We start from the raw sequence: 13,599 nt of genomic DNA, 5'->3' as shown, positions 1-13,599 counted from the left end.
ATATGTATATATGTATACAAACGCGCGCACACTTTCAACTGAATAAAAATTAAAATTAAAACAATACACATCAATAATGCCAAAAATTATCAAATTACATGCACATGTAAGGGCGGAGATGCAGAGCAATGTTTGTTTGTTAACAAATCAAATAAAATATATAAATTTACCTTGAGTAGACTATTGGAGATTGCGGTAATTTTAACAGCTGTTTATTTGCAACAAAGCGAAAACCGTTTTTGAGGTTAAACCATAATTTTACTGAGTCATAAAGCCAAAAATTAGGCTTATAGATTTTTGAAGTCATTAGTCTTATACATACAGACACATGTTGATTGCTGAGTATTTCTATATACTATGAGCAGCTTGTTGCAACAAGTGGTACTCAATTGTCAGTCAATATATCATGACATAACTCGGTGTTCGTCTATCTTCTACTACCTATCCTTATGTTTCAAATTCATATGGAGCTTCCTTTGCAGGTGGTTGTGATCATCATGCACACATTTTTATTTTATGCTTAATGTCTGTACATCATAAACTTACCACAATGCTGTTATAACTTATCATACTGTAACTGAATAGTACAGCATTTGTTGTGGCCATCTTAAGGAGTTGTCAAATCATTATTAAAACAACTCTTGTGTGATAAAGTTATATCATTGCCTTGAGTTATATGTACGTATGTTGCAAGGAGGCGGCAGCAGAAGGGAAGCCAAGATGGAGAGACCTTTGCTTTTTACCACAACTTTGCCTCAGTAAGCTCTAGTTCTCAGGCTATGAATTGCGCTGTTTAACAATGAAATTGTTTCTAAAAGGAATGGTTTGCTCAATTATGTATATGTTAGTGTTTCTATAAAATTTTTCTAAATGTAAAGTCAAACACATTTAAATTTAATTATTATGAATTGTTTACCCTTTACGCTCACATGTAATATGTAAAGAAGTTTTTTTGTAGAATAGATTTTGTTGTTAAATCTTGTAAAAATGTTTCATCAATAACCAAAGCCTGGTAAATTAAATACATAAAAAGCTTTGAACTGCTGCTCATACTTCAAATATATTAATTTTATTGCAGTATGCCCACTTAAGTATGCTAATAAATATATTATATGGCTATTTACTAGGATGCTGACAAAAACTGAAAGATTGGAGTCCACAAGGAGAGAATAGTAGCGTCATAGCAGAGAATCTTAACATGGATATCTCGTAAGTTGACTGTTTTAAATTTTCGAAGTATAATTTCGGGGAATAATGTTACTTTTACACTCATGACAGTTCATATGCTATATACACATTCTTGTAGTATTTTTACTTGGCTGAAGTTTTCCTATTTCATAAATTGAATCAGCAGATATATTACAAGTTTAAGATTTATTCTGCAAAAAAGTTTGAACATCTAGTACGGATTGATTTGTTCAATTTTCTCAATTATCACATAGTAGCACCATCATGTTAGTGGTAGACCTACTTTTTGAAATGGTAACATTTGTACGTTCAATAACACATTATCATGTAGCTTCCTATTGACTGTTATCCTCACCCGATCCACAGATGTTCTACAAAGTAGAAAAAGCAATATGTTCTAGAAAATATTAGAAAGTATCATTATGTAATTTACTCGGTTCAGCTTGATATATAAGGTGCCCAACGGCAAGTGTGTGATAAGTAGATTTGTACAGAGTGACAATCATGGTGATAAATGTGACAGTGATAAACAGGTGATAAACATGACAACTGCTATAAAAAAAATGTTGTAAGCGTTATGACTCACCATAAATTAATAAGTTACCTGTATATACGCTATTATATCTATATATATATATTTCTCAAAGTATGTCCATGTGTCGTATGTCGGTCTGCATTCCGGCTATAGCTATTATTAGAATAACTGCAGCTGGACAACGATGCAGACGCAAAGTCATGGTTTACCGTCATTAGAAGCCTAGCTTATTAAGCAGCTTATTGCAATTTTCATTGGCAATGTGCCAGGCTAATAGCTTGAAAGTTACAGTTTTTTGACAAAGTTTTAAAACCTTTACAGTTGTCTTATTTGTCTCTTAATTTACTTCAACTATACAAAACACTTCTCTCATGATATGCAGTTTGAAAGTTAGAATGGGAAATGTTGTTATATGTTAAATACAAATCAATTTTTTGTCCAAAGACTTTTTTATAACACGGGCAACGTCGGGTAGCACAGCTAGTATGTATATATATGCAATGTGTAATAGCAGTATGCAAATTGCTATTATTATGATATTTTTATTCCTGCAATACGTATATAATCCAGAAAGATTATTTCAACAAGCGAGTGCTGTTGAAAAAACAGCATAATATTACTGCGAATTTTTAACAAACCGCAGGCTACATGAGAATATACCAACCTTTCAGTTTTACCAAACAAGGCTGATCTTGTTTTTCCAACAGGTTTATGGAAAGGTGCCAAAGCTATATATGATGTATCAGAGCATGACTGCTACATTCACTGGACCCAAACCATGTATAGAAAAGTACAGACAGTAGGATTTCTTACTCTATTTAAAGATGACAATAAGATTAAGAAAATCATCAAAAACCTTTTAGCGTTACCTTCTGCCTGCTCAACAGAAGAATGTTGGACCAGAATGGCAAACAGAGATTATAAGCTTGAATATTTAGCCTAGTATATCAGGTCTACATAGATCATATTGACTATATGGCCACCTAGCCTGGGCATGGCTCTCGTGGGGGATTGGGAGAGAGAGCCTGGGACACAGCAGAAAAAAGGTAAGATAACTTCTGCAAAACGAGCGACATATGTTACATATGACGCTCAGACTGATACTAATGGAAGCGTGTCGTTAGGATCTCACGATGTATTAGATGTGGTGCGTTTAAAAGCCTATTGTCATGGTCACGTGACTTGATCTAGTAAAAAGCCCTATATTTTTGATAGGCTGGGTGGTTACGTAACACCCCATTTGATAATAAAACGATAAGAACCATAGGTTACTATTCTCTTGCGTTTTCACGTTAGCAGTTTCCTTTCCTATACTGATAAAATATGGAGCGGTTCAAAAATTACTATCAAAGCTAGGCATAGTCACACTGAGACCAGAACAGTTTCAAACTTTACAACATATTATCGCAAGTTTTTACCAATTTGCAGTTCTTCCTACTGGCTTTGGAAAGAGTATTTGCTTTCAGATGGCACCGTTTTGCCGTGGTAGGTCCGAGTTGTTCATAATAACTGTCGCGAGTAATCACAATACTCGCGAGTAAAATCAAACTGAGATTACTTTTTACTAGATAAAATTTTCTTTACTAGCAGCGTGCGATTCATTTTTGTTGTTCTATTGCTATTCGTTTAATATGTTTGTATTGTTATTTCGAATTTTTTTATTCAATTGATTTAATTTTTTATTATAATTAAATCAAAACATAATGAATTGAACATATGAAATAATATAACTCTCGTGATTGATTTATTATGCAACCAATATTTCATACTTACTAACCAGCGTTTGTTTGCTGCCAATTCAGATTAAAAATAATACATAATACTTGTGTAGATCATAAGGCCGTCACATGATACTCCTTTGGAAATAATGATTGTGAATTAGCGACTTCAGAAGTCGACTTTTAGAGTTGTCTTCCCCGCGTGTTGCTATGTGTCCCAGACTCTCTCTCCCAATCCCCCACGAGAGCCATGCCCAGGCTAATGGCCACCCACCTCATGGTTTCATTTCAGGAGTCCTACAAAAAAACAACGAGGTGGAAGGGTGGCGCCGGCGGTTCAACCACAGGGCATTCAGCTGTGGTGCCCCAAATCTTTACAAATCCATTACAAAACTATATAGAGGATCTAAGTTGACAGTTATCAAAGTGAAACTTATCTCAGCAAAGAAAATCAGAGAAAGGGCTAAAAAATCATCTAAGACAGTTTAGGAAAGGCTGATGAAACTGGAATGATTATGATGTGGAGTGATTATGACGAAGGTCCAACAACTGCCAGCCGAATGAAGGCATGTAGTCATCTTGTTTATAATAATTATTTTGGATGAACCCGGAAAGCCGCTACCTAAGACTTGCAATTTAAATATTACATAACATATGTGTATAATTGTAGTGTACAGCTTGCTACATGGTGTTGGCTTTTTATATTATACAGTTTTAGACTAACTTTGCTTAAATTTTAGCTTAAATTTTTTTATTGCAGGTATTTATTTATTTAGATTTTATTTACCAGTTTTTATCACTATTAGCAATCCCCAGTAAAACAGTTTGAACTCATGGCTCAATCTTTTGATCAATCAACCAGCACAAAATAATAAAAACCGCTATATAAGATATATACCAAAGATACCATAAGACCTCTAATTTAACACCACCTCTATTTGACCGCCATTATAGGAGAAGAGTTGAAAAATAGAGCACCATGGCATTCAAATAGAAGTTTTATGGTATATATTTTTGTTATATCACTACTACTACTACTATGTGTATTATTGAAAAGACTTTCCACCTCTAAAGCAAAGGAACAACTCTATTAGATGTTGGTGGCACTGAGAAGGGCCGAGGAGAGGATGGGAGCACAGGTTAAAACTATAGGCCTGCTAGCGGATCAATCTGTGCTTATGCACCCAACCAAAAAGTTTAAATTTTGAAGTGATTCATCGGCCAATGGAGACAAAGCGTCTTGATGGAATAAATAAAGGCGAGAATGCGCCTGCTAAAAGAATTATAAGGCACCTGCTACCCTGGACTTACAAGCAGAAAATCCTCTGAAAATAGAGAAGGAATAATCGTTGGTTCTTTGTTTTGTTATTAACTCTCTTCTCGTCTTAATTAGTATATTACAAAAACGTAGCAAAATTTGTATAGTATACATTTACTGGTAAATAGCGATTGTTCTTAAAAAAAATAACTGTCATTTTGACCTAGAAGTTTCAATTACTCACCAGTCATATGTTGAGTTTGTTTCTGCTCACCTATATAAACAGTCGTTTCTGTGTTTGAGAGACAGTCGGAATTTGGTTAGAATGTTGAGACATACTATGATACTATAATAAATTTATTCAAGTATAACTCATCTTCTCCAGTAACTTAGACAACCTGGATCAAAGGGTTGCACTGGCATATATACAGTCTGCTATCGGCTGTGATTTTACTTCATTACTATAAATCAGCAATAAACAAGACAATAAAATATACCGCAAGTGACCAGAAAAATGGAATAATTAAACTATAAAACAAATATTTATTTGTTTATTATTTATTTACATATAATTAGATTGTTTTGGTTCATTCATGCACCTACACTCGGTTTAATATCAACTTACTATAAGCATATGGACTTAATAATACTAGTTCACTACGAGTTGCAACCTATTAATGAATTACCAACTATTAATAAATTATAATGATTCATAATACAAGAAAAGGGTTCACTCATCCTAAGGTGGTGATGATCTTTTCAGACTCGGGGCATCTATCAGAACCTTGGAAGTCTGAGTGCACATCTTAGTGTTTTGGTGGTTTGGAGGAGCCATCATCAGTAGTAGAAGTATCAGTGGTAGTAGAAGTATCAGTGGTAGTAGTAGTATCAGTGGTAGTAGAAGTATCAGTGGTAGTAGTATCAGTGGTAGTATCAGTGGTAGTAGTAGTATCAGTGGTAGTAGAAGTATCAGTAGTAGTGGTAGTAACAGTGGTAGTAGTAGTATTTACCAGTGGTAGTAGTGGTAGTGGTAGTATCAGTGGTAGTAGTAGTATCAGTGGTAGTAGTAGTATCAGTGGTAGTAACAGTGGTAGTAGTAGTACCAGTGGTAATAGTATCAGTGGTAGTAACAAAGGTGGTAGAAGTAGTAGAGAAAGAAACAGATGGATAAATGGATGACGTTACGAGTGGCTCGCTACAAACTCTCTAGACAAAAAGTCAGTATTGCTACTTTCTCTCGCTCTTGCTTATTTGCTCACGAATGTTGAATGAGTATTCTAACCATAATACAAACAAATATAAAATGAAACCCACTACCTGTGCCGTATCATAACAGATGATGCGTTCCTTTGATTTTAGATTCATACGTGTTTCGTTCTGATTGATAGATGAAATATACCCTATCATTAGTAAATTTTACAACCAATGTTCAGAGAAAACACTATTATTGCATTATTTCTTACCATGTTTTTTCCATTTTCTTTCTATTGATGAGTGAGAAGGCACAACCTCCAAAACTGTAGGCATAACCTCCACCACCAGATGAAACCGATTCAGTCGATTCAGTATATCGCGGAACTCACAACAGCTTGACACGAGAGTACTAGCAGAGGCTGCATAATCACTAAATAGCTACGGCTGTAATAATGTAATAACACTGTAGCATACCGTTTCCTGAGGCGCTCCACTTGCACCTAATAATTTAGAGTGTATCAGAGTTATCAGAATACATGATCTTCTGGGTGTGTGCACCCTTGCCCAGTCTGTATTATTTACTCCTCATCAGTCACATAATGAACATATACAAAGAAGAAATTGTAAACACAATGGTTATAAAAATGCAACAACAAGCATTTCAAAAATTTTTAAAGCATGAGGCCTAAGCGTAAAATTGTGTCATGTGTAATTCTCTATTCAGTTCTATTCAGTTCTATTCGATATTCGGTTGGTGTTTTGCTATTATTTCACTGGTGTGTATGTATGGTACTCAACTAGATCTAGCTCGAGAGTTCTTGTCTAATAAATATCACCACAGCTTTGTTCTAAAAATACAAACAAGATCACAGGCATAGAAGCAGGAAAAAATAGTTGTTTGACCAGAATAGTTTCTATATTGATAATAATAATAATTAGCTCTTTATGAAACGGTACTTCTCATCCGCCACCAGAGGAGTATAGAATATGAAGAGTAGGTTGACAGTCTCTGTACCGTCGTATTAGTAGGGATTTATATCTTTTAAATAACCAAAGCCACAATTCACATAAATATTCAACTCGGATATAGCTACCATTTTTTTAATTTATATAAATAAATCTCTAACTTCATCATTCGGTCTTTTCAGCTATTAAAATCTAGGAATGAACGATCCTGTTATGTTTCTCAATAATTTTAAGTTTATAATGCGGTTATTTCAAAGGTCTGAAATACTGAGTCCTTCCAGTGTTTGAATAACAGTAGTAGTTTATTCATAACTTGATGAGTACAGAATATGGTTTCATTTATATAGCCATTTGTTAGCTTTATAGCCAAAAAAGCATTACCATCAAAAAACTTTAATGAATGATAGAAATATAGACATTAGCTTTTCAATAATAGAGTAATTGGTTTCTTTGCTTTCAAGTATTTCAACAGATCCTTAATGTGCTGGACTTGACCTTGGAACTTTCTGTTCACCAGGCGATAAACTAACGAAATGCAATGGATTCGTCGAGCGATTTGAGTCGCTATTCGGATAAAAATATGCATCGCACCCTGCATTGGCACTCTCGCCAAAGCTTGCTCTTACGGCTCTTATTAGTAAGTTTACTAGTTTACTCAAATTAGCCATTGGCAATGTGCCAGGCTGATGGCAAGTGGCAGGCAACAACATTACCTGCCACTATTCATAAGCTGTTTTTAATAGCCTTGCAACGCCGCCGGGCATTTAGCTAGTCTTTAAATCATAGCCAATATTTATACATCTCTTAAAATTGATCTTGAATAAATAGCTGCTGTCTCCTACAGAAATATAATTACAGTAATGGTGAGTAAGAAGGCAGCCACTTGCTCACATTATATAACCACCATGTAGATTGTAGAGTGTGATGCATTGTTGAAGGTCTGAACACAGAGATTTCAATTTTGAGCCAAAGGCCTACCGGCTGCCATTGACGCCTACCCAGGTCATACGCTTACCAAGCAATGACTATACCATGCACATACCATATGCAAATGATTTCACTGTTGCAGCCAAAGCTTTAGTCATAGGTCCATACCACGATCCTGAAGAAACAAAATGATATACAATAAATTTTACCTGCCATATTGATATTAATAGTAAATTTTATTATTTGTTAACCTCCCATAGGAGTTACTCCTTGTTTTATTATTATTATCGTAATTATATTATTATTATCCTAATAATAATTATCCTAATAATAATTATCCTAATAATGTTTATCCTATTTTATTTTGCTCAGAGACTTGAATCCAATAATCAGTTTAATAAAATTTCTGTATGAGCTAAATATTTAAACAGAATAGAGCTAAGGCCATGAGAATATTGTAGGATTTTAATTATAATTCTACCTTCTTGAGAAACTGCAAAGAACGACTCCAGAATTTTAGGCTCGGAGTGAGCCAATGTTAATTATTATACTGGTTCAAAAATATGGAACCAGAAGACTGTGAAGTGAGTGGTGGAAGTTGGCTAACCAGAGAAATCTAGACGGAACCAATATCAATTTCTCTTTTTAAGTGTGTCACTTTATAAATCTTTTGGCTTCTTAACAACATTTCCTCCCTCCATTTCCATCAATGGGAACTTTAACTGGTTTCGGTTTTGCCACTATTCTGCTCAACATAACTAGTCGGTGTCTCAAGAGTGTGTGATTCAAGTCAATATAATTGACTTACCTTAGTTGTGTCACTCACCCTCAACTTGTAATTTTCTGGGTCAACTGTGTACCAATAGATGACTCATCAATCAATCGATCATTCATGCTTATGCAGTTTCTAACCGATGGTGTGGTCACATGTTCATAGACGAGAACTGATGGCAACAAACAACCAATAGTTATGATGCAGGACACAATGCTAAGATACATGTATATGTGGATCTTGAAGGGGAGACAATACACAGCTAGACGTAAATCAGTAATGACCACTGTTACAGTAGGATAGAAACAGCCAATAAACAATAACTTTTAGGCTATGATAACTCCAAGATGCTGAACAATTTAAAATAGATCGCAATGATTGCAGGGAAAATGTTGATAAGTCATTGATGTAATTTACAGCATGAATTTAAAAAACCAAATAAATTTATAACCAAATCATAAACTATAAATCATGTCAAGTCTTCCTTGTATAAGTTTTTGTTTTTGCGTTTATGACATCACATGTGATGTCATGTGGTGTCATGTGATCTTTCTTTCTTTCTATATTTAGCACCATGCGTAAAATGTATTTCTATAAAAGTTATTATTTATTACCCAATAAAAGTATCTATATATACATTACAAACAAATCAGCTCAACCTTTTTCATATTCCTAATTCTATTTGAGAAACGCGTTTGAGCTAGAAGTATTGTGGGTAATATGCTGATGGCAAATGTCAAACCACGGCGTATAGTTTAGCTACAATATTTTTATATGTGTTGGTTAGCGAGTGTGTTGGTCTACGATAAAGTGACAGAAAGTATCATATTTATTCATGACAGCACCTTGCGCTATTTCCAGTCAGGAATGCCTGTCCAATATTATACATCAGGGATGTAGGACCATAATATACCTGCAACATTATATTATACAACATTCTCTATCTAACCTTCAGAGTACTATATAAACGTATAAGCAATGTCGATTCTCTAGAAAAACATAACTGATAAATCTGTGAGTACTGGTATCTATAATAACATAAATAAGCAGCCGTTTATAATACCCACAATGCATCTGTTGTGTTAGAATTTCCTTATTGGTTGCTATTATAATGATAGACATAGTCACTTGAATACTTAGGCATCTTCTTAGACTTCTGCGGTCTACACTTACCATAGTCTAAATTGGATTGCCTGGTCATTGAGCTATATAGTGTTTCCACAATTAGTTTGAACTCTCAACACATATGGAGGCTGGGTTGCAGCGCGACGCTCCGCACTCTGAAGCATCATAAAAGAGAAAAGGAGCTCTGGTTGTCGAAATCCTTGTCTACTCAGTTATGGTGATTTCTCTGGGCTGGCCAATGGACATCGATTGTACTGTCCTTACAGGGTTAAAGAACTGAGTCCAACTGATTCAGGTTAATATTGTTTATTTGGAACCCAAACCGTGAAAACTAAAATAAAAGCGTAACATAATGACATAAAATATTTTGGCATGTGTTAATAGAAGCTTATATCAGTAGGCAATTTGCACAATTCCAAGCAATATAAAATCAATAAAATTTATAAGTTCTATAATATGCAAATGCTACAACAATTACATGAATGACTGCTAATAATATAAATTGCATAACTTTTTGGCCTTCTACCCAGGTAAGGCAGTAAAAAGACTTGATCACTCGTATGTCAAGGTATGACTGTTGATAAAGCGTAAATATTAAAAACTACATGCTGCCAACTAGCAGAGTAGCTTGGTATAAATTGACTTATTATAAATCAGCAGGGTTTATATACTGTTGGCTATAACATAAACAAAAATACAATTTATTGCAAAATGGTAGTACAAGAGCTATGAATCTCTAGCTTAGCTAAAAATACACAAAAAAGGATTAAAATGGCCAATTTGATTCATAGGCAGTATCAATGCAATCTTCATGCATAGTTTATATAAACAAGCATCACTAAAGGTTGGTTTCCATATGACAGCGCAAGGCGCACAACAAGGCGCACGACGTCGTGCGTAGGCCAGCTGTGATGTGGAAACGTCAATGCATGACGATCGTGCGACGTGCGTATGCTGATCGCAAGGATCCAACAGAATGGATCCTTGCGACGAGTGAACGCGATGATGTATCCCACAATACACTGCTCTACGTTTTCAACCTATCCCACAATTCAAACGAAGAGCTGTTTTCTGAAGAAATTGGTCTCTTGTACGAAAAAGTAAGGAAACTACTCACCCTGTCCAATGCAAGCATGACGCCTACGCGCGCTATGGAAACATTGCGCCGCAGCCTAAGAAATGCATTGCGCACGATCACTGCGCCGCGCACGATCATTGCGCTATCATATGGAAACCAGGCTTAACTAAGCTATTATATTGTCGATAATGCGATGGTGATCTCATGGCTATTTCTTAGGCGCTAGTTGAATGAGAGTTTGTTTACTACATCGATAGCTCAATATCTGCTAGTCTAATTTAAAGCAAATTTTGGGGAGCACATCAAATACCATGTTTATGTATAACTAATGAAATTCCTGGCGTTGCACGGGTATTAACATCAGCTTATAAACAGTGGCAGGTAATGTAGTTGCCTGCCACTTGTCATTAGCTTGGCACGTTGCCTATGGCTAATTTGAGCAAGCTAGTATTCGTATTGTTAAACTTACTAATAACAGCCGTGAGAGCAAGCTTCATGATGTTGCGCTGTAATGTAATGCAGAATCGCTATGCGCATTTCAGCCTAAATAACCACTCATATCGTCCAATAATTCTAGGGCATCTCATGTAGCTCAATTGGTTAGTTTGTTGCCTGGTGAAAGGGAGGTTCCGAGATAAAATCTTCTGCGATATGGATTCTCCATTCCAAGATTCTAATAGCTATAGCTGGACACAGCGAATCACAGACGAACAGACACTGAGATTTATATATGCAGATAGGAAACTTTATGACTTTAATATTTTCGCGTCTTGTATTTGAAGTATAACTTGACAAGCGAATATACGGTTCGGAAATTTTTCTTTCGTGAGAAATGGTGCAGCAAAAAGTACTGTTTACACGCACCTTTTAGTAAATTGTAAAAAATAAAAGCCGGTAACAAAGCAAAATAAATAATTATTCTTTATCTTAAAAATAAAACTGATTATATCAAGTGCTAATGCTTTGTGTGAGCAATCCTTTGAAGAAAGAGTACGATGTCTGCTGAGCTTAGTGTAAGTCGAGGTTGCGCATGTTACACAAACAATGGCTCTGTGATCTTGGCTGGACATACCTGAGTCAAGGGAACATTATGACTGAAGACATGCCCAGTTGCAGAGAGCAATTTATGGTTTGACTAGTTGAATGCCCGACGTTGCCCGGGCAATAATGAAGTCTTCATGCCAAAAACCTATTTTTATTTAACATATACAACATTTACCATTCTAACTTTTAAACTTCATATCATGAGAAAAGTGTTTTTGTGCAGTTCAAATAAGTTGAGAGACAAAGGAAACAATGAGTACATGGAATTGTGTGTTTAAAAAAAGATCACTGTTGCAGCAGAAGTTCGTTGTATTCAAAGTTTTGATGAACGATACTAGCCTCTCTCGGTACTGGTACAAACGTAAAAATGTGATATCAGACTTTTTTGTCTGATACTTTGTCTATCCAAACGGAGAGAAAATGTAGAGGCAACTCCTACTCTAAATAATACAATTGCCAGGTATAAAGTATTTAGCTTTTACAGATTTACAAAAACTGAAAATAAGAGTGTAACGGCACATTTGAAATCAAAATAGCACATTTAAAAATTGCATATTAAAAAACTGAGCTTTTGAAAAACTTTCTAAAAAATAACAATATTAATATCAATAAATAACAATAAATAAAATAACAATATAATATGGTATTAATTAGTAATAATAAGCGCATATTTGGCGTGTGCAATCATGACAAGGGTAAATGTAAAAGCGTTAATAATGATAAGAACGGCTTAGCCTAGTAGTTATGCGCTCTTGTTTCTAGATATATGGATTGCATCTCGTGAGTTGAAATCCTCGACGAAGTGGATTTTCAATCGTTAGATTTTAATTGCTAAATCTGGACACACGGATGAAAACAAAGAAAGACCAACAAAAAGACACACTGAGATTTATGTCTAAAAATTTCCTTCTGTCAACACTACCATCCTTGTTTGAAAATTAAACACCTACCTGTTGGGTACAGGTAAAGCGTTTTAGACCACTAGGCCATGACTGCGTGACACTGTTACTGTGACATCTAATCATAATCAGTGCTGCTACAGTCTTACTGATGTGACCAGCACAACATGTTCATTATAATAACTTGAATATAGAAACTGTCAGCTGCTAAAATAAACTATCAAAAACTGCTCGACTTATTCAAGGTGAACAGCTTTTTGAGTAAACAATATTTCCCAAAATAGGTATGTTGTCAATGTCATTTAGCAACGTATCAATATTTGTGACAGTGACTTGATAAGCCTGTTGGTTAGTGTACTTTATGTTTCTAATTAATGAACAAACACGGCGCTTGTTAAACATTATTTTCACCTTACACACTGAAGAGACAATTGAAGATTACCAAATGCATTCGCATTCCATCAAAACCAGGCATTGATTCAGGAGAACACAATTCTCAAATTCTCTGTGACTATTGGAAGAGAAGACAACTCTAATCTTTAAATGGTTTTGAAGAGCTATTCAATCTTCACTAGCATAAGAGCCATGTTCGTCCGTCCGTTCGAAGCCATGGTTGGGTTGGATGTCGGGAAAAAATGCTGCATTGTAGGGGATTCGAACCCAAAACATTTGCCTTCACCTGCCAGCACCACTATCACCTGCACTGATCAGCCGCTCTCTCGTTGGGTAAAAATATTGCATCGTTAGGATTCGCATCTGCAACATTCAGTTCATCAATATTTCAGGATTCTAGAATGATTGTGCACATACTTATTCTCTTTGCCTGATTGGCACACTTGACGATTTATCTCACCGTCTACTAGACTTTCAAGTACTAGTCTTAGTACTAGTCTTT

The 13,599-nt window shown here is 35.3% G+C and overlaps 1 long non-coding RNA gene across 1 annotated transcript; it reads left to right on the top strand.

Annotated features, from left to right (window-relative positions):
* The first annotated feature begins 691 nt into the window (after positions 1–691).
* LOC137403884 (uncharacterized) lies at positions 692–2,751 on the top strand. Its single transcript, XR_010979629.1, has 3 exons — positions 692–758; positions 1,128–1,209; positions 2,431–2,751. It is a non-coding gene; the product is annotated as an uncharacterized lncRNA (long non-coding RNA).
* The last annotated feature ends 10,848 nt before the right edge of the window (positions 2,752–13,599 follow it).

Source organism: Watersipora subatra, chromosome 9 (genome assembly GCF_963576615.1).
Source record: "Watersipora subatra chromosome 9, tzWatSuba1.1, whole genome shotgun sequence".
Lineage (NCBI taxonomy): Eukaryota > Metazoa > Bryozoa > Gymnolaemata > Cheilostomatida > Watersiporidae > Watersipora > Watersipora subatra.
Note: the sequence above shows the minus strand (reverse complement) of the source record. Positions and strands in the feature narration are given on the sequence as shown.